Source organism: Belonocnema kinseyi, chromosome 10 (genome assembly GCF_010883055.1).
Source record: "Belonocnema kinseyi isolate 2016_QV_RU_SX_M_011 chromosome 10, B_treatae_v1, whole genome shotgun sequence".
In the NCBI taxonomy this organism is placed as follows: domain Eukaryota; kingdom Metazoa; phylum Arthropoda; class Insecta; order Hymenoptera; family Cynipidae; genus Belonocnema; species Belonocnema kinseyi.
Window position 1 is genome coordinate 103943725 of NC_046666.1, and position 21333 is coordinate 103965057.

At 34.6% G+C, this 21333-nt stretch overlaps 1 protein-coding gene across 3 annotated transcripts in view; it reads left to right on the top strand.

Annotated features, from left to right (window-relative positions):
• LOC117181348 (U3 small nucleolar RNA-associated protein 14 homolog A) overlaps nucleotides 1-21333 on the top strand; it is an 81237-nt gene that overhangs the window by 32063 nt on the left and 27841 nt on the right. The gene's annotated exons all lie outside the window — the stretch shown is intronic.

Sequence of the window (21333 nt, forward strand, 5' to 3'; positions counted from 1 at the left end):
ATGTGAGCTAAATGCTCGGGGTGTGCATGGCACGCCCTGCAGCTATCATCAGGAATTTCTTGGCTCAAAATGTGGCGACGGTATGTTAAGGTGGAAATGACACCGTCTTGGCATGCAAAAATGGAACCCTCTGTATCAGACTTCAATCCGGGCGATTTAAGGAAAGCAAACGTTAGCTCACAAGACATTGACTGATCCTTCACATTTCTGTGGAAGATACCGTGCATCCTCTTATCGAGGAGCTGTTCACGAAAGTTTTTGTCTTGTGCTTTCTTAATCCGGGCTTTTAGCAGTGAATACTCGAGATAGATAAGATTTGATGCATTTTGCTCACCCCTAATACTGAAGTCAAGTCCGAGTGTTTTAGTAGCCTCTTCCGCTGCTTTGTACAGAAATGCTTGGAAGAGTCGAGATGGGTCAGAGAGAAACTGCTGATTTTCTCTGACCAACCTCTCCCTCAGCGTCAAATAGTATCCGTATTTTCTCAACAATATGCTGCCTGATGGTCAGCAACTTTGAGCTGTTAAGTGTGTGATAACGGTTACGGAGTTCGCGCGCGAACTTTCGAACCTTGGCGGTAAAATTCCTGCCAAATGTGATGTAGTCAATCACACACTGAATGCAGGACGCGTACTGTCTTGCCCAGCCTATCTTTATGGCAAGTTGATGCATTTGTCCTTTGATCTTGTGATCAACTGTTGTTTTACGGAACGCATCGGCCAAAGCTCTCGCTGTATTATACACACAAGAATTAATAGCCCAGAGTTCGGATTTTTCGGAAGAATGTCCACGAAGCTCGTCATCCATTTCAGCCAGATCTTTAGGCTTGAGAGAAACCTTGGTGTTGATGTTTCTCCGGCCCATAAAGCATCGCTCTTCCTCTATTGGATGCCTGACCGCGGTTGGTCTTAGTGTTGCCTCTCTTTCTCTGTTGCCGGCTTGTTCTAGCTGAGGTAGAGTAGGCGTTCCGCTTATATAGTCCCTTTTTCGGAGTAGTTCGGTATGGTTTTGCAGACAATGCTGCGAAAAGTGCGATAGCTCCGGGTGTTTCTTGCAACACAGAGCATGCAGCCGTGCCATGTAACCCCGTTCAGGGGCCACACTCGCATCTTACTACTCTAGCAAGTCGTGATTCAGTCGCTCCGTCCACCTAAAGGTGCCGAGATTCCGGCGATCCATCGCATTGAATCCATTTTCATCGGCTCCCCCAGCCCTAGAGTGGTCGGCATTGTTGGCCGACCCATTGTCGGGAGCCCTGCGCGTTCTGTTGTTTTGAACCGCATTTACTACAACTATGTTTGGTGTTGCGATTGTTATTCCCACGAGAAGCTAGGGAAAGGGGTACGTCTGTCCTTGTAGAGCCCCGCATGCAAGGATAAGGCTGCGTCCTCTGAGAGGTCGCCCGGTATCCCAGAGTCACTCTTCTAGACACCTCACCCAGGTGCCATTCAGCTTTCGGCACGGTTTTCACACCTCCGCTTAGGGGTTAATTCTTTCAAGACCACCCCTAGACAATTGTCCGCGACTGCCTATTTATTTGTGTAACCATATTCAACAGAAACCCTTGGTACAGGGACCCTCTATCCGCAAATCGAAAATGCTACACAAGATAATTATATTCCTTACGGAAAAGTTAACAATATAAAAAAGGTAATCGCTAATAAATTGAAAATTGTGGCTTTTAGGGGAGCGAATGTTTCTAAAAAATACATTGTTTATAAGGCCGTGACTAAATAATGGGTCGTCGTACGAGAAAATATCACGAAAGAAATTATTAACAAGAAATTATGTTATTAATAGTAGATAAAGGTTTCGCAAAAAGTTGAACCAATATTATGACACTGGTTGATTTCCGTGATTGTTTATTAATAAATGAAGATTCTAAACAAGAGCGTCTCTTGAAAAGCCTGAATGTTTATCCGCACATAGTGAGATGCATAGAAAGATTAATGCCGCTTTGAAAAACCAGATTTACTAACTCATCTGGAAATTATCGTGTGGCAGCAAACAGCGTCGCCTTTCAGAGTAGCGTCTTTCAAGGCGATACCGTGAGCTCTCTTCTTTTTTGCATGACACTTCTGCCTCTATCTCTCGCACTACGAAATTCTCGTCTACACCTCCGTGGCGACACTATTCATCGCGAGCATAAGGTCACTCATGTATTTTATATGGATGACCTGAACATCCATGCTTCTGGAAAAAACAATTTTCAGATTGTTTTAGATATTGTTAATAAGTACGCAGAAGAGATTGATGTGGACTTTGGATAGGACCCATACCTGGGCGTGCTTAAAGCCACATTTAGGACGTAGCATGAGTGAAGCAGTCTGAGAATAAGATATAAGCATCTTCTTCAACAGATTTGGTCTTCAAATCTATCGGTGTTAAACAAAGTATCTGTGACTAACATGCTTGCCGTCGTGATCTACTCTACTCGTTGGGGGTGGTTGATTGGACGAACAGCGAGCTTACGGCCCATGATGTCGCCATGCGTAAGATCATGCATGGGCATAAGAACTTGAAAATCACTTTGTCCGTTCCGCGATGATACATCTCACGCCGTCAAGGCGACTGTGGCCATTTGCATCTCCAGTGTCTTCATGGCCAAATTGTTCTAAATAAAGCTTACATCGTTGCAAATAGTAGAGGTCCTCTGCTAAACATGATCTGGAACCATGAGATGATTGGCAAAGGAGCGTTCCTTAACAAAGCCGCTGGGCGGGCGGCCGAGGCCCTTTGCCTGGATTTGAACATCAGAAGTGTGGAAAGTGCATTAATCCATCTGGATGCTTCTCTTTTAGAAGCCGAAGTAAACAAAGCAGATATTGAGAAATTCTACGAACGGCTTCTTGACAAAAAAATGCACGGAAACTTTCAGAGAAATGTAGAAAAGCATTTCTTGACGAAAGAGCAAACTTTTGCTTTTCTCAGATTTTCAGGGCTTAATTCTGGCACAGAGGGTTTTATTTTGTCATGCCAGGATGGTGTCATTTCCATCTTAGTATACTTTGAACTCCTTTTATGTCAAGAAGTTTCCAGCGATAGGTGAAAAGCGTGTCATGCACACGATGAGTACCTAGAACACATAATGTCTGTGTGTCGCACCCACGCGGTAACGACGATTTTCTACAGGCATAATGCGGCCCTGAAAGTGCTTTATTACAATCTTTTGCCGACTACAACATCACGGCCAATGAGGAGAAAAAGGAGGATAGGTAACAAGACCTTAAAAGGGAGCTGCACTAACTGTAACGAAAATATTCCGTTAAAGTAATTGTTCTTGTGATCGGAGCTATCGAGTTGCGAAACTACGTCTGGTTCATAAGCTTAAAGCTATACCCGCGTGCTAAAAATATACCAAAACACTGGCGAGATGGATGCAGAAAGCTTTCATCCTAGGTTCGCTTCGTGTCCTTAAGACGCACGAAGCTTTCGCTGACCTTTCGTCATGATTTCATCGCGCCATGTCACGGTTGTGAGATGTGGCCATATGTGTGATTTACTGCAGTAAATGAAATTATTTCTTCGCTGAATACATTAATTTTCTCGTCTCAATAATATGAACATTGTTTCAATTAAAATAGTAGTCAAAATAAGTATATGAATTTACTTGGATGAAGAAACATTTTGTTAGAGTTTAAGTTACTTATCATAAGAATATAATATTCTTAATTCAATATTTTATTAAACTTGACGCAAATAAGTATAATGGAACAAATTAACTCAATAGTTTTTTGCTTAGAGTAAATATATTTTTGATTCAAATAGTTGTCCTGATTCTATTATTTCCTTGATTCGAGAAAATCGGTCCCTTGTAAATAGAAAATACTTGCTTCTTTCAAGTTAAATCAGCCAAGTAAACTAGCCCACTTGATTTAATGCAAATTATTTTTCAGTGTAGATAATACGAGGTGTGTTCAAAAAATAAGGTGACTTTATGGTTTTCTCAAAAAATATTCATTTATTCCTCAATATTTATGTTGTCCCCTTCAAAGTAATCGCCCTCAGAATTAATACACTTGTGCCAACGCTTTTTCCAATCATCGAAGCACTTCTGATAATCATTTTGTGGTATAGCCTTGAGTTCTTTCAGCAATGCAGTTTTTATCTCCTCAATCGTTGAAAATCGATGTCCTTTCATGGGTCTATTCAGTTATGGGAAAAGAAAAAAGTCACTGGGGCCCAAATCCGGTGAATATGGAGGCTGAGGCATGACTGTGGTGCTGTTTTTGGTGAGAAAATCTTTCACAAGCAACGATGAATGAGCAGGTGCATTATCGTGATGCAAAAGCCATGAATTGTTTTTACAAAGTTCCGGACGTTTTTTGCGTATCGCCTCTCGCAAACGGCGCATATCTTGAAGGTAATACTCCTTATTGACCGTACGACCTTGTGGTAAGAATTCCTGTTGCACTACGCCACGGTAATCAAAGAAGACAGTGAGCAAAACCTTCACATTTGACCGAACTTTACGTGCTTTTTTCGGTCTTGGAGACTCAGGATGCTTCCACTGAGACGATTGGACTTTAGTTTCGACGTCATAACCATATACCCACGATTCATCCCAATTATAACCCTTTTGAGAAAATCAGGATCATTATTGACTTCATTCAACATCTCCTGAGCGATGGTCATCCGATGGATCTTTTGATCAAAATTAAGCAGTTTTGGAACAAATTTCGCTGACACACGTCGTATGCCCAAAACGTCCGAAAAGATAGCATGGCATGAGCCAACCGATATGTCAACATCTTCAGCAACTTCTCTGATGGTAATTCGGCGATTTTTCAACACCATTTCTTCCACTGCTTGAACGTTTACATCTGTTGTTGACGTGCTGGGACGTCCAGAGCGAGGTTCGTCTTCGACATCCTCTCGGCCTTCTTGGAACAGCTTGTACCACTTATACACATTTTTCATACTCAGAGTATACTCACCGTATGCAACTGTCAACATTTCAAGAGTTTTAGAGCACTGGATTCCATTTTTCATACAAAATTTAATGCAAACTCTTTGCTCCATTTTTTTCGAAAAAAGAAAATCGCCGAGCACACCAAACCCTTCTAACCTTTTACGCCTCTGTTAGAACAAACAACACAAGCTATATAGTCAAAACTGTGAACATATGATCGTGACGAGTGTACCAACACAACAAAACAAAAAATTTAAAACTTGAATGTACGTAGCCCGCGAAAATTCAAAAGTCACCTTACTTTTTGAACACACCTCGTATGTGTGCTAGATGCTCGGGGTGCACATGGCACGCCCTGCAGATATAATCGGGAATGTTTTGGCTCAAAATGCGGCGACAGTATGTTAAGGTGGAAATGACACCGTCTTGACATGCCAAAATGAAAACCTCCGTGCCCGACTTCAATCCGGGTGATTTAAGGAAAGAAAAAGTTAGCTCACACGACATTGACTGATCCTCCATATTTCTGTGGAAGATCTCGTGCATTTTCTTATCGAGGAGATGTTCACGGAAGTTTTTCTCCTGAGCTTTCTTAATCCGGGCTTTCAGGAGTGAGTACTCGAGATAGAGAGGGTCTCCTCCATTTGCGACTTTATGTGCTGTACCCAGAATAATCCTGTGGTGGAGGCATTCAAGAGTCAATATGCCGCGACCACCTTGACGGCGTGAGATGTAGAGTCGCGGAAGAGAAGTTAAGTCTTCTCTTCCGCGACTCTACATGTCACGCCGTCAAGGTGGTCGCGGCATATTGAATCTTGACCGGGGACTATCGGACTACCGGGACGGCAAGCATATTTTTTGCAGATACTTTGTTCCTTGTCGACAGTTCGGGAGAACAAACCTGCTGGATAAGACGTTTGTATCTGCTTCGGAGAGTATCCTTTATAGATGTCATATCCTGAATGCGACTCTGTCGCTCGCCCGGCTATGTATAAGTCTGCCCAGCGCAAAGGTGTCGTCTAGCATTTCTATCGACGAGCTAAGCACCATCAGATGTGCGATTAAGTTCTCCTAGCTTCAAATAAACCTTGGCTCTTTTTTTAACCCATATTCCATTCCTATTTCTTTCCTGTATCGTTCAACAATCCCTAGAGCTAGATCTAATTTCTCTTTATTTTTAGCATAGATCTTAAAATCATCCATGTAAAATACATGGGTGATCTTGTACTTTCGATTTGCAGGTTTGCCACAAAAGTGTTGTCAAAATTTAAGAAATTTAAAATAGAATAAAATCCAAATTAAAAATCCTATTTAACTTTCAATAATAAAATTGATGGAAACTCCTGAAAGAAAAAAAGAAAGAATTTTTTTTTAACTTCGGACAAAAATAAAAAAAGAGGAAAGTAAAATGAGAAGGCAACCAACCGACCTTCCTTCTTTTTTTTTCTTTCGTATTTTTTCATTTAATTATTATGAAATTACAATAATGGAGCATTGAAAATAAAAATAATATTACCAAACTTTCGGTACTCATACATTATTAAGGCAAGAAAAATGTAAACAGGTAGCGACAGCAAAAAAGAACCGATGCTCTCTCTTTGATACCTGAGAATCGAATGAGGGTCAGTAGGTCAATCTGTTGTAAACACACTAGAAATATATGTCATAAATACATCAGAAATAGAGAACGTAAAAGAAAAACAAGATTCATGAAACCTCACCGTTAAATGTAATTAATCATATTAGCATAACTTTTGTTTAATTTACCAAATCGGTTTTTTAATTAATGGATAACTTTTTGTGTTTTTTAATATAAAGCATTACTATGAATTCTTTCTTTCTGTTATTACTTTTACTATGCAAACTTTTAACATTGTCCCAGTCAAACTCATGGTCTACATCTACAAATTCCTTTGTATGCCTTGCAAGAACACTCTTATAACAGCGTCCTAACCGATAATCATTTCTATATTCCCTTATCCTAGTTTTAAGAAGTCTGTCAGTCTGTCCCGCATAATTCATCTTACAGATCATGCACCGGTTCTTCATTGCTGTCGCTACTTGTATGCGTATGAGTACCGAAACTTTGGTAATGTTATTTCTTCTTTATTCATAATGTGTCCCCTAAGGGTTTGCATGACTTCCATTGGTAATGTTATTTTTATTTTATATATTCTTTTATTTTTAATTGATAATAATAGAAATAAAAAAGACGAAAGAAAGGAAAAAAAGAAGGAAGAAGATGTGGTTGGTTGCCTTCTCATTTTTCGTTACACTTCTTTTATTTTTGTGCGAAATTTTTATTTTTTTATTTTTTCTCATTTCAATAGGAGCATTTTTTGTTTGCTTGTTGTGGTCCAAACTTGTTCGTAGGATTCTTGTTTTTTTACGAGTTTGCGTCATCATTTTCATCTGTGAACACGGTTACTTTCGACGGAAATATCTGATTAGGTTGCGTTTTAGCATACTTTTTAGAGACCTTGTTCGTTAGCAGGCATTTTTGACCAACGCAACGGTTCTGGTTTTATCCACCGCAAATACTTTTAAATCCATTTTTCTGAAGAAAAAAGGAATATACAAAAAAATGTTAAGAAGCAAATTTGTTCAATTCAAAATGGTTTACACATTTGCTTAGTTTTATTTTTTGTTAAGAAGCATAGTGTTTGTTTTAATCATGAAACATGTTATTAAAAATGATAAATTTCAGGTTCCGGACAAACTATCCATTGAAAAAAAGTTTTTGTTTCAGATTTGAAAAAATTCTATAAAAAATAAAAATTGTAATGCATAGAAGAATGATACAAGATGCAATACAATGTATAACGGTTAAAATGTTCACGTAAAATCGAACCGTACTTAGCTATAGAAGTCAATATAACATACATTTAACTGCATCTGCAAGCTTCGAAAGGCGGCCTTCTCGCTCTGTTCGCCAAAGCCTCATTTCGTTGCCTGTACATGGTGCTCGAAAGAGAGTTCCCATGCTTCGATTTAGCTCTACTCGCCCTTATAGCTCGTACTGCCTCTTGCCATTCGTACGGGCATTACCATCCTCGCGCACTTATGTCGAAAAATAATTCTACATAAAAATATACTTGCATAAAATTGATAAGAGTGCTTCGACTTTGAAACATCAGTTCTGTTTAAATAATCTAGTACGTAGAACCTGGTTGCGGAGAAAAATATGGTTTAAATTAACATGTAATTGAAGGATCAAATGAAGTTACCGGGAAGTAAAGTCTAATTGCATTTATATGAAAAAACCTCTTTCAAAAGATTACTTTTCCAATCAGCGAACGATTTTTTAGGACAGAATTGCAGAATGAAAACGATATGGATATTTGTGTTCTGTTGATGCGTGGGGTATTATCTGCCAGAAAAAAGTTATAATCAAAATTAAATATGTTGAAAAACTCTACAATTTGATTGGCCGAAAGTTGAGTTTGGGTAATTTGTTCGCTTGGAAAGGAATAAAAACTGAAAAACAACGTCCATTTTACAATGTTTTATTATTTTGTCAAGAATACATGCAGGTTTTCAAAATTCTGCGAAAATGTAACTCACAAGGGAACCTTTAGGTCTGCTTCTTTTTGTTTAAATTGATACTCTCCTCAATGAAAGTTACATACCAGTGGTCTTCTGAGAAAAATCAAGAAGACGCAATTTTGACCCATTTTCGAGGAAAATGCATTTTAAAAATGGCGAACCGATGATCATAGAGCCTGTGTAAAAGTATTTCGAAGCGTCGGTAGTTCCCTAGTAGAGTGCTTGGTTAATAGTCACAAGGTTGCGTGGTCGATTTTCTTACTAGAATTGTTTATTCGTGTACCTCGCACTGAATATTAGTATGAGGAATAAAGACTGTGTGGCCGGGACTACCCACAAACTAGGCATTGCCAGATGTGAGCGGTCAGCGTGAACTCATAGAAAACGGGGACGCCAGCAGATGAGAACCTATCTGAGAAATCGTTCTCTAGTTCACCACTAGCGGTCTCCTACTTGTACTCATAGATAGATATATTCAATGTCTGAACAGTTCCCAAGATCCACAGGCTAGATCAGGCCGGTCCAGAGAGGGGAGTTCGACTTAATCACCACATGTTTGAGTGCCGAGAATCATCAAAATTGCACAGAAAGCGATTTGGGATATTAATCCCAATATCAACCTCCACTCGCTGCTGGAAAGGCTTCGTGGTTGTTCGTAGCGCATGCCACGTGAAGTACATGGCAGAATTCAGTACCGCAGATAAGTTTTGAAGTAGGTGCTTTAGGGCGACTAATTTGAAATGCAATACTTTTATTTTAATGCTGTAAAATGCAGATCGAACGAAAGAGAAATGTTTACTGATATCCTGAGCTTGAAAAATTATGTCTTTGTATGACAGGAATATGATTTTATTAATATTGCAACAATTTCAAAATATGAATAGTAAATATATTATTACATTTTACGTTACAATAATAAATAAAGTAAATGTATAAGCGCCATAACTATAAATAGGTGTGATGCAAGATCCTGATTTCAAATAATTTTGAAAATTTCTTTGTAAAGTGTAAGCTAATATTTAAAAAAATTTTAAATCATTGCCCTTTATCATTTATAAAAGTGCATACATTGAATGTGACCACCTCCGAAGCTGAGTAGAGAAACTTGTGGTAGAACTCAAACATGTGGTGATTGAGTCGAACTCTCCTTTCTGGACAGGCCTGTGCTAGTAGGTCACGAGGATAAGAAGAGTTGCTGCGTTCGGAGGTTTAATTGCAAAATAAATATAAATTTCACCAGAGGGCCTTCGTCACACGCTATAAAGTTCAATACATTATTTTTGGGCTTTATTGGACATTTAGTGTTTAGTTTTTATATTACATATAATCTGAAATTAATCTTGAAATTATTACTTGAAAAAAAGATCCTACTCCATCTATAATCCATTGGGAATCGAACCACAAAACTTCTGATTTCCGGTCCGGTGCTTTTCCAATTAAGCTATAAGAGGAATCAGAATAAGAACTCTTAATTCAAGAACATAACGCTAATTTTTAGCTAGGCGTTAATGGTACAAGTAATTATTTAAAAAATTTTAAATGTATCTGCTATATCATCAGAGATTGTACCTTACAGACAGTAGATCAACCCTCCAAACCAAATTAATCTATTAACCTTTTTTTGTTGAGAATTCGTATATTTTTTGAAAATTCATCTTTAGTTGAAAATTCTTTTTTTTCGTTTTAAATTGTATTTTTAAGCGATGAATTATTTATTCCAGTTAAAAGTTAATCTTTCCAGCTCAAAATTCAATTCTTTTTATTTAAGATAAAAAAAGAAGTAACAATTGAAAAGAAGAGGAAGGAAAAAATTATTTTCTTTGTTAGCAATTATTTTTAAAAATAATTTCATTGCTTCAGCTAATAATTAATCTTTTTTGTCGAAAAATTAAGTATTACATTGAAACTTCACCTTCTTATTAAAAAAATGTAGACACATTTTTGGGAATTGTTACTTTAGTAGAAAATTCACCTCTGAGGTTAAAAAATTAGCTATTTTGTGAAAATCATTATTTTTTGGGTTAAAAATGAATTTTTTAAACGGAAAATGTGACTATTACGGTCGAAAATTTATTACTTTGGTTGCAAATTTAATTATTGTCTGGAAGATCATTTATTTTTATTTGAAAATTGATTTTCTCTAGTTGAAAATGTAACTATTTGGTTGCCAATTAAGTATTATGTTAAAAATAAGTTTTTATGGGTTGAAAATCATTTCTTTAAACTGAAGCTTACATTATTTAATTAATGATCGACACTTTGTAGAAGGAGCGGTTCGTTGTGAATGAATTCTTCAATGTTTGAAACAATTGCAGTCAATTAAAACAAATTTTTATAATTTAGGGGCGCAATGATTGCATTCCCTAAAAGTTCTGACTTTTTTAAATCAATGATTACAGTCCCATAATTTCTTTCGGGAATTGAAAAATAGCAAACAACAAAAAGAGCAATAGTTTATATTGAAACCGAAAAAGATTTAATGTTACATTAAAAGAAATAGTTGAAATATTTCAATGAAAAAGAAAGGTTATAGTTTTCAATAAAGAACAGTAAAAATCATTTAAAAACTATTAATACTTATTAATTTTATTGAGTTTTTAACCAAATAGATGAAGTGTGTACTAAAAAGTTTTATTTTTAGGTTCATCTTTAACAAAAAATATGTAATTTATACCAAAAAAAAAGACGACAAAAAAACACATTTTCAGAAAATTATATTCTTTTACATTTTGAACAGAAAGAATTAATTTTCAAGTACGTACCTTAACATTCTACAATTACATATTTTTAATCAAAGAGATGAATCTTTAGCCAAAACTATAATATAGTTCGTATTGGAGACAAACAATATTTTCACTTTAACTTAAAATTAAAAACTAAAAGCAGAATTATTTGATAGAAAAGTTATTTAATTAGTTCAAAATTGAACTATTTTCGTCAAAAAATGTAATATTTGGTTTGAAAATTAATTTTATTAGTAATAAATCACCTTTTCCATTTTTTGTTGAAAGCTGATGTTTCTTGGAAAATTAAACTAATTTATTTTGAAAACTGATGTATTTTTTGTGAATTTCTCTTTATTTGCTAGAAAATGAATCTTCTTGATTGAAAATACAACTGGTTGGTTGGCTTCCGTTTCCGGTACCGATAGTAGTGTGACCTTTTTTTGTGTTGCTGTTGTTTTTTGGCTTGTAAGAACGGGAAAGAGAAGTAAGCGTGGTGAAATTTATGTGAGTGAGGAAGGTAGGTATTTCAGTGCGAATGAGAGTGACGGATTTGGATGAAAGAGTACGTGGGGTGGAAAAGGTCAAAAATAAAGGCCTATTTTTAGGTTAGATTGGACTTTGCATTGTGAAAATTTAGGCGAGGAGGAAGTGACATGTAGCATATCACATTGCTCATAAGATGTCAATTTACTGCTCCGCATTTTCACTAGCCAACCAATAGAAACAAATTTTCTAAAATATTTCACTATATATCAATCGCCATAAGCAGGAGGGTTAAATTTCGATTACTCAACGTTTCTCGTTAGATAAATATTTTTGCATTTCATAAAGTTTGGTAACACCTACCCCACACCCTTTTTCGAATAACACGATTAAAAAATGCAAAATAAATATTTTTCCGTTATAAAAATGCAGTTACGAGCTTTCCGATTATGACGCTTCCTAGCGGCCATAAGGGGATTTACTAGAGTTTTCAAATGGAATGTAAGATTTTTCCCACAATTTTAAATATTTTTGTCTGATTTCTTGCATACGTCATCTAAATACTAGTCCCTCGGATTGGACGAAGCCGGTCTTTAGTTAAAATGTTTGTGTTTTGTTTAATAATAAAATTGGAGAGAACAATACAGAAAAATTGCAGTGACAATCAATGTAGCCGTTTGTGGAGGAAGGTAAGGCTTGATTCAGTTTTAATTAGCAGAATTAGTTTATTGGCATTATTTGAAGAAGTTGAAAAAAAGATTCATGAAAATCGGTTAATATTTGCAGTAATTATGGAAACATTGAACTATATACAAAAGTGTACCCTTTGCCGAAAACTTGACATCTACTGCTTCAATCTGAATAATGAGTATTCAGTTAAAAAGTACTGATTAAGAAGTCTTATTGACTTCGAATAATAAGTCATACTAAATTAATGATCATTTTTCTAGTCTTAAAAAGGAACACCGAATTCAGGTCATGACTCAACCTACTTTTATTGCAGGTAGGCCTTCAATCTTTATATAAATTTCACATAATATTTTATTTCCGATGCATGACAATTTATACTTGAAAACCCGCTGTCCACATAATTCTCATTTTCTAAGCGCTTTCTTCACCTTTGTAAATTTTTTATTTCTGCTCTTTTTTGAATTTTATAAAAATTTTACATTTATATTTAGAATGTCAGTTTTTACGAAGAAACCAAAAAATACGCGTCCTGTCAGAAAATGACACTGTCTGACAAAAAAAAACGAAATATACTTTTATGGAGACCTATCACAAGTTGTAGGTCTAGTAAAACTAAGAAAAGTGGTAGGGCAGAAATTTCTAATACACACGCAAAATCTCCTTTTATGGCCAAAAAACCATTTTTGGGTAGTTTCATGTAACTCATCAATTCTCTCATTTTTATCCGATTTCCAATTTTTTGTTTGTTAGAAAGGTGAAATGCAGACCTTTCCGACTATATATTGCGCATTTTGTCGAAATAAAAACTGACGAGAATGTAGTTGAAAGTATTTGCGATTTTTCGATTTTTTAAAATTTTTGTCAACTTTAACGATATTTTTACTATATTATTCGATCTTGGAGATTTTTTTCAATACAATATTTGCAAAGTAAATTTAATTCCGCGTCGAATGAGATATTCTTGAATCAAGTTCGATAAAATTAACGAAGTTGTGTGCATTTTCAGATTTTAAAAACATTTTGGTAAATTTGCATGTACGCAGTTGACGTCAAATTTAAATTAGGGTGCGTTATGAGGGATGAAATTGATAGCAACCGTCATTATAGCTATGTAATTTTGATTTATTATTGTGCATTATTATTAATTATAAATTATTATTATAGGAATTAACCGAGTCAAAAATGCTTGTTTGCCTCTTCCGTTTGTATGATTCATCACTGGTTTCTCGTTTCAATGAACAGCAGTAATCAGCAAGCATGTTGATGGAACTCTTCCCTTGAAAACGTTTTTCGATGGCTCCTATTTTCTGGTGAAATTATTCACCTTGTTCGTTACTCATCTAGCCAAGATTTTCCGGAAAGAAATTCAAATGTAAGTGCAGGAAATGGATCTTTATCGACATGTTGCAACCCATTTTCTCGTATGCACTCAAAAATTTGTGCACGACTTCGACATGATCTGGGCTCTTGCTATTTCCAAGGAACTTTTTAGACAATTGAATGAAACTCTCCCATGCTCGTCTTCCCACTGCATTCAGCTTGTTTGTGAATTCCTCATCTCGAATAAGTTTCCAAATCTGAGGCCCGACAAGCATCCCTGAAATTAACAATTACAGCTCTTCAAAAAAAAATGTATAAAAGTAATGAACACTCGACTGTTAACTAATAAGAATCATATAGGGTGGACACGCTGGGGCTTACATACATGGCGACTTGAATGCTACCCGAATCGCGTAATAGAAGGGGAGAAGCCATTATACAGGGATATTTTCATATTTCGCGGTTTTAAGTTGCATTCGGATCGGTCATTCAGTCAAGTCCGTGCATCTTCGGATCAAGTTGATCATAGTTTCCGTGGTTGCGTTCGAAACTTCAAATGGATACGAGTGTCAAAACAATATAGGTTATGTTATACAGTAATTGCAAATAATATTCTGCGCTTCCAGTGGGCGAAGAGTTAATTGTGTTTAACGCTTATTTTTACTGGGTAAAAAAGGTATGTTAAGAATAGACAAGATATCTTTTAAATAAAGTGAATGAAATATTACATGCGTAAACTTTAAATTGACATTACCTACAATTACTTACAGCGATTAGGACAAAGAGGTGAATCTGAACATAACCTCCAAATAATGACAGATCGGTCCGGCATGTTTATTATACTTTCGATTGATTATTCTTTACCAAAGAAATGTTTTGTGGTTTTATATGTTTATCACTGACTGTGTCGGTATTAATAATTTAAATAATAATTACTCATTAACAATTTAATAATCATTACTTATTAATCATTTCAATAAGTTAAACATTTTTGAATTTAATAATTGATTACCATAGTTTTTTTTGCAGATCGATCCTAGAAGAAATACGCATCAGAAAATGCAGACGGAATTGGTGCATTTCAATCAACATTGTTGAAAAATCGTTATCTTTGGACCTTATCCCAAGACTGGGGACTTTTTTACTTGCGAAAATGTTTTCTTTGGGCCTCATCTTAAAATTGGGTTTGATTAACCAATAAAATAAACTAAACTCTTGGCGGTGATAGGATTGTATCAGTAATAAATCTATAAGAGCAATTTTAGACAGGAATTTACATTCAATTTTTTTTAATTATTCTATTTTCGAACTTGCTATATCTGGATCTGATTTCCAAATTGGCATTTGATCAGCACCTAAAATAAATTTTAATTAAATTTGAGGGTATCGATGTATCAAAAAAAAATCTCCAAGCAATTTGACTAGCTTAAATTTGAATTAATAAAGTTTTTAGGGATTTTTTTATTTTCGAAAATGTTTTCTCTGGGCCTCATCTCAAAATTTCGTTTGATCAACCAATAAAATAAATTAAACACCTGTGGGTCATATGATTGTATCAGTAATAAATCTATAAGAGAAATTTTAGGCCGATATTTACGTTCCAATTTTTTTTTTAATTATTCTATTTTCGAACTTGCTATATCTGGACCTGATTTCTAAATTGGCATTTGATAAGCACCTAAAATCAATTTTAAGTAATTTTGATGGTATCGGTGTATCAAAAAAAATCTCGAAGCAATTTGACTAGCCCAGATTATAATTAATCATGCTTTTAGGGACTTTTTATTTTCGAAAATGTTTTCTCTGGACCTTATCTCAAAATTTGGTTTGATCAACCCATAAAATAAATTAAATACTTGTTGGTGATAGGATTGTATCAGTAATAAATCTAGAAGAGAAGTTTTTGGCCGATATTTACATTCCAATTTTTTTTTAAAATATTCTATTTTCGAAATTGCTATATCTGGATCTGATTTCCAAATTGGCATTTGATCAGCACCTAAAATCAATTTTAAGTATTTTTGATGGTATCGGTCTATCAAAAAAAAAAATCTCGAGGCAATTTGACTAGCCCGGATTATAATTAACTCTAAAAAAGGCAGGCGGGTCTCAGAGGCCCGGCGGGTCCCAATTTTCGAGTTTCAAAGAGTTGTGTATCAAGTATGGGCTTGGGCATGGAAATTTCTTTAGATGAAGTCTAAATACATAAAAAAATACACAAAAAAGCAAGTCGGGCCTCGCAGGCCCGCTGTTCATGGCAACATCAGCTTTGAATACCGCGAGGAAAAGAGTATGCATAACACTCATGTTTGCATGAAAAAACAGTTTGAGTCCATGGATTTCAATTATACAGATATTTTTTTAATTTTGAAGGATTTCTATATATTTGCTTGTTTGTTTCTAAAATACACCTACTGCTTGCAGGGGCGAACATAATTTCTCGCGTAAACTTTTTCAAATGTGCGCTCGCATTTGCAACGCGTGATATTTTGATGTTGTAGTGATTATGTTGTCATAGTTGTTGTAATAGTTGCAATGCTTGTATTTAGAAGGAAGAAAAGTACAGATTATAAATCTTTTTTATAACGCAACAAAAGGAGGCGTTGACACTCTTGGCCAAATATACTATTCATATATGGTTCAATGTCAAACGAATTAGTGGCCTTACGCAATGTTTTTTAATTTAAAAAAAAAGTCTCTTCAAGCACAGCATATGTGATTCATCGCGATTTTACTGGAAAAAGCGAGCAACAAGTCGGCTTCACAAGAAAACGTATTTTGGTAAATTTTGGTTTGGCATGCCATAAAAATGCGTGCAACAAATATTTAGTTAGCACGATCAAGTGTCGAAACTTTGTAAAGCTAAATTATAAATTTAAATGTAATGTGATCATAAAATGTAATTATGAATGAAAATGATCAAACTTCTTAGGTTTTTTTATACATTTACTGGAAAGAGAAGTTTGAATTTCAACGCGCCTGAGAGGCCCGGCTTGCCTTTTAACGGCACGATTTTAGCTTGCCTTCATGAGGGTTAATAAAGTTTTTAGGGACTTTTTTATTTTCGAAAATGTTTTCTCTGGACCTTATCTCAAAATTTGTTTTTATCCACCAATAAAATAAATTAAACACTTGTTGGTGATAGGATTGTATCAGTAATAAATCTAGAAGAGAAATTTTAGGCCGATATTGACATTCTAATTTTTTAAAAATTATTCTATTTTCGAACTTGCTATATCTGGTTCTGATTTCCAAATTAGCATTTGATCAGCACCTAAAATCAATTTTAAGTAATTTTGATGGTATCGGAGTATCCAAAAAAATCTCGAAGCAATTTAACTAGCCCAAATTTGAATTAATAAAATTTTTAGGAAACTTTTTTATTTTCGAAAATGTTTTCTCTGGGGCTCATTTAAAAATTTCGTTTGATCAACTACTGAAATAAATTTAAAAATCTCTGAGGATAGGAGTGTATCAGTAATAAATCTAGAAGAGCAATTTTAGACAGGAATTTTCATTCCATTTTTTTAAAAATTATTCTATTTTCGAACTTGTTACATCCGGATCTGATTTACAAATTGGCATTTGATAAGCACCTAAAAACAATTTTAAGTAATTTTGATGGTATCGGTGTATCAAAAAAAATATCTCGAAGCAATTTGACTAATTAATAAATTTTTAGGGACTTTTTTATTTTCGAAAATGTTTTCTCTGAACTAAATTTTTCTTTAAATTATTGTATTTTTGAAATTGCTATCTGTGGATATGGTTCGCAGACTGACATTTAATCAGCCTCTAGAATTACTTGTGAGTCAATTTAATGGTAAAGGTGTATCAGAAACATATCTCGAGGCAATTTAAATTGGCCAAATTTTAATTAATAAAGTCATTAGGGACTTTTTTTATTTTAGAAAATACTTTCTCTGAACGTCATCTCAAAATTTCGTTTGATCAATCGATAATTAACATAGGACAACCTCCAATTGAAATGATACTATCTGAAATCAAATTGACAGAATTGTTGTCTTCATGTCGAACATCATAATTTAAAGTTGAATGAGGCTTCAAACCAATACATTAACATAACATTTCGAGTGGCTTTGAATCACACTCAAACATTCTTATTTTCTGATAAGATGCCAATAATGTATGAATTTAATTTTCAGACCTGATAAAAATGATAATTATAGAATAATTTCTGAAAAAATTGGAATGAAAATTCCGACCTACACTTTCGCTTCTACATTTCTTTCCGATACACTACAATCCTCAGAGAATTTTTAAATTTATTTCAGTAGTTGATCAAATCAAAATAAAAAAATCCGTAAAAAGTTTATTAATTTAAATTTGGGCTGGTCAAATTGCTTCGAGATTTTTTTTTTTATACACCGATACCCTCAAAATTACTTAAAATTGATTTTAGGTGCTGATCAAGTACCAATTTGGAAATCAGGTCCAGATATACCAAGTTCGAAAATAGAATAATTATATTAAAAAATTGGAATGAAAATTCCTGTCTAAAATTGCTCTTCTAGATTTATTACTGATACAATCCTATTACCAACAAGTGTTTGCGTTTCTGCATTTTCTGATGTGTATTTCTTCTAAGATTGATTGGTGAAAAAAACAATGGCAATCAGTTATTAAATTCAGAAATAATGTTTAACTTATTCAAATGATAAATAGGTAATGATTGTTAAATTGTTTATAAGTAATTATTATTTAAATTATTACTGCCGACACTGTAAGCAATAAACATACAAAACCACAAAACATTTCTTGGCAAACAATAATTAATCGAAAGTATAATAAACATGAATAGTTCAGATAAATCTGAAAAATAAACAAGTTTCTCATTCTGTTCATCAGCTTTGAAAATTTCCCTGAAAGAAATTGCTTCAATCGAGAAGTGAGCACCTGAGACTGTCTCCGTGATAGGCATAAATTATGTGTAAAATCCTGAAAGTCCACATTTGATACTTCAGGTCGTTCTCTTGAACTTGATGCAGACGGAAGTTACTCTTTATCAACAGCTTCATAATCATCAGCTTGACCATGCTCACTGAGTTGGACATTCTTTAATTCCTGAACTGTAGTTGAGTGAACCATATCGTTCATGAGTTCGTGTTTCGTTACAGTCACAACATCGGCATATTTTATGCGTTTTCGCCTTTTATAATGATGACCCCTTACCTATATTTTACAAAAATAGCAGTCGTTCAGTTTATGGTAAGGCTGATGATGCCATATCATCGGAGCAGGTAAGGAAATTCGAAATTTATGGCAACTTTTCAATTTCCATGTCTTCAACTTCAATGAGCACTCGACACACGCGAATTCTGGTTTATACCAGCGTTCAGAGAGAGTATATTGAAATTTGAAAAATCGTTGTAGCCATCAATCATAGCTTTATTATTTTTTAACTGCAAATGATTCTGCTGATCAACGAACAAACCACATATGAAGCAAAACTTATTTCGATTATCACACATTTCTTTTTCGCAAAATTAAACCGAGCACTGGAACTTTAAATGACGGAGTGTGTCGGAAAATATCCTTTTTTTGTTAGTAAAGGTACAGTGAGGACACCGTGATCACAGAGAAAACAGAAGAGAAAACTAATTGTGGCTAATTTTCAAGTGGGTAAGGTTTAATTTTTTTAGCATCGAAACAAAAGAAAGTACAATAAGTTGACAATGTGACCGTACCCTGTGTGACGCGCCCCGATGTAAATTTGACGTCAGCTACATACATGCTACGTATATGTAAAAATATCGTCAAAGTTGACAAAATGTAAAAAAAAAATCGAAAAATCGCAAATACTTTCAACTAAATTCTCTTCAGTTTTTATTTCGACAAAATGCGCAATAGATAGTCGGAAAGGTCTGCATTTCACCTCTCTAACAAAAAAATGTAATTCGGATAAAAATTAGAGAATTTATGAGTGATTGTTACATGAAATTACTCAAGAACGGTATTTTTGCCATGAAATGAGATTTTGGGGGTGTATTTGAAATTTCTCCCCTACCAATTTTCTTAGTTTTACTAGACCTACAACTTGTGATAGGTCTGAATAAAAGTATATTTTTACTGTCACACAGTGTTATTCATAACAAATTTGTATGAGTTTTCACTGTTTTTGTAAGAGCAACTCTTGTCCATTCATTTTTTTCATAGCTTGTGTCGTTTCTCCAAAAATTGCACTTTTTTATTTATAAATTTTTTTAAGATTCAAACAAAAACTGCGCATCTTATCGAAATATAATCAATGACATATATGTAGCTCTTTTTTAATGAACAACTTTTGTCTTGTACATCTTTGTATGGTGTGACTACATAATTGAATTTTTTATTTTTCATCATTTTTTGTGCGATCAAAACTTGAATTTTCGACTTTCGAAATTTCGAGAAAATTCAAAAACTTTTTGCTATAATCTCGTAGGGCTTTCAAAAATGAAAGTTTTTCTTATTTTGACTTTTTTCGATATGGAGCTTTGTATGGTTTAAATTGAGGGAATAGATCTCAAGTTTTCGGCAAAGAGTACACTTTTGTATATAGTTCATTGTTTCCATAATTACTGCAAATATTAACAGATTTTCATGAATCTTTTTTTTTCCATTTCTTCAAATTATGCCAATAAACTAATTCTGCTATTTAAAACTGAATCAAGCCATACCTTCCTAATTTCAGTTTTTTAACTGCTCTGCATCTTATAAGCTCTTATAAGCTCCAGGGAGTCTGCCTGGTGAGTTTTACAAGGGTCGATTAAGAGTGCCTCAAGAATGCACATACGGCTACACTGAGTGCCACTGCAATTTTTCTCTATTGTTCTCTCCAATTTTATTATTAAACAAAATATAAATATTTTATCCAAAGCCCGGCTTCGTCCAATGCGAGGGACTAATATTGAGATAACGTATGCAAGAAATCAGACGAAAATATTCAAAATTGCGGAAAAAATCTTACATTCTATTTTAGAACTGTAATAAATCCCCTTAAGCAAAAAGGCCGTATCGGGCGTTATGCAAATGCAAAATTTTTGTCGTGATTTTTTTGACCTAGCAAAAATTTTTTTTTCTGTGAAATTATCGCTAGAATAAACATATTTTTCGGAGAGTGATTTATTATCAAATCATAATCAGCTGCGTTATCAGTCGCAGCGCAAGCATTCTCTTTCGGTTTAACTTTAAGGAAACCGTTTTAATTAATGAAACTATCGGATAAATTCATCACACTCATTTTATTTAAGTAATTTATTTGATACTTGATATTAAGTATTTTGTAGCTGGTAAATCAGCGAGTCTGTTTGTGTATAGCCTATTTTTTCGGTGAGGAGATAAAAAGCTCTACTCCTCAGTGTATTGTGACGTTTAGTCCACAAAGGGTTGCACGTGGCACGTTGCCAGGGGTGAACGTTCAACATATTTTCCTTTCATTGCTCAAGAAGAGACGAATCCCATAGCTGGACACAGAGTCCTCGTCCATTCCGAAATGATTCCCAACGGAATAATTTGTATTCGCCCCTTAACGAGATTTATGACATCAAGTTAACTCACTCAAATACTAGTACCTGCTTTAGTACTAGTAACTGCTTTATTACACCTCTGTGCATTGAATCCAAGCAACGGCAAGTATAAGAAGAAAAATTATAATAA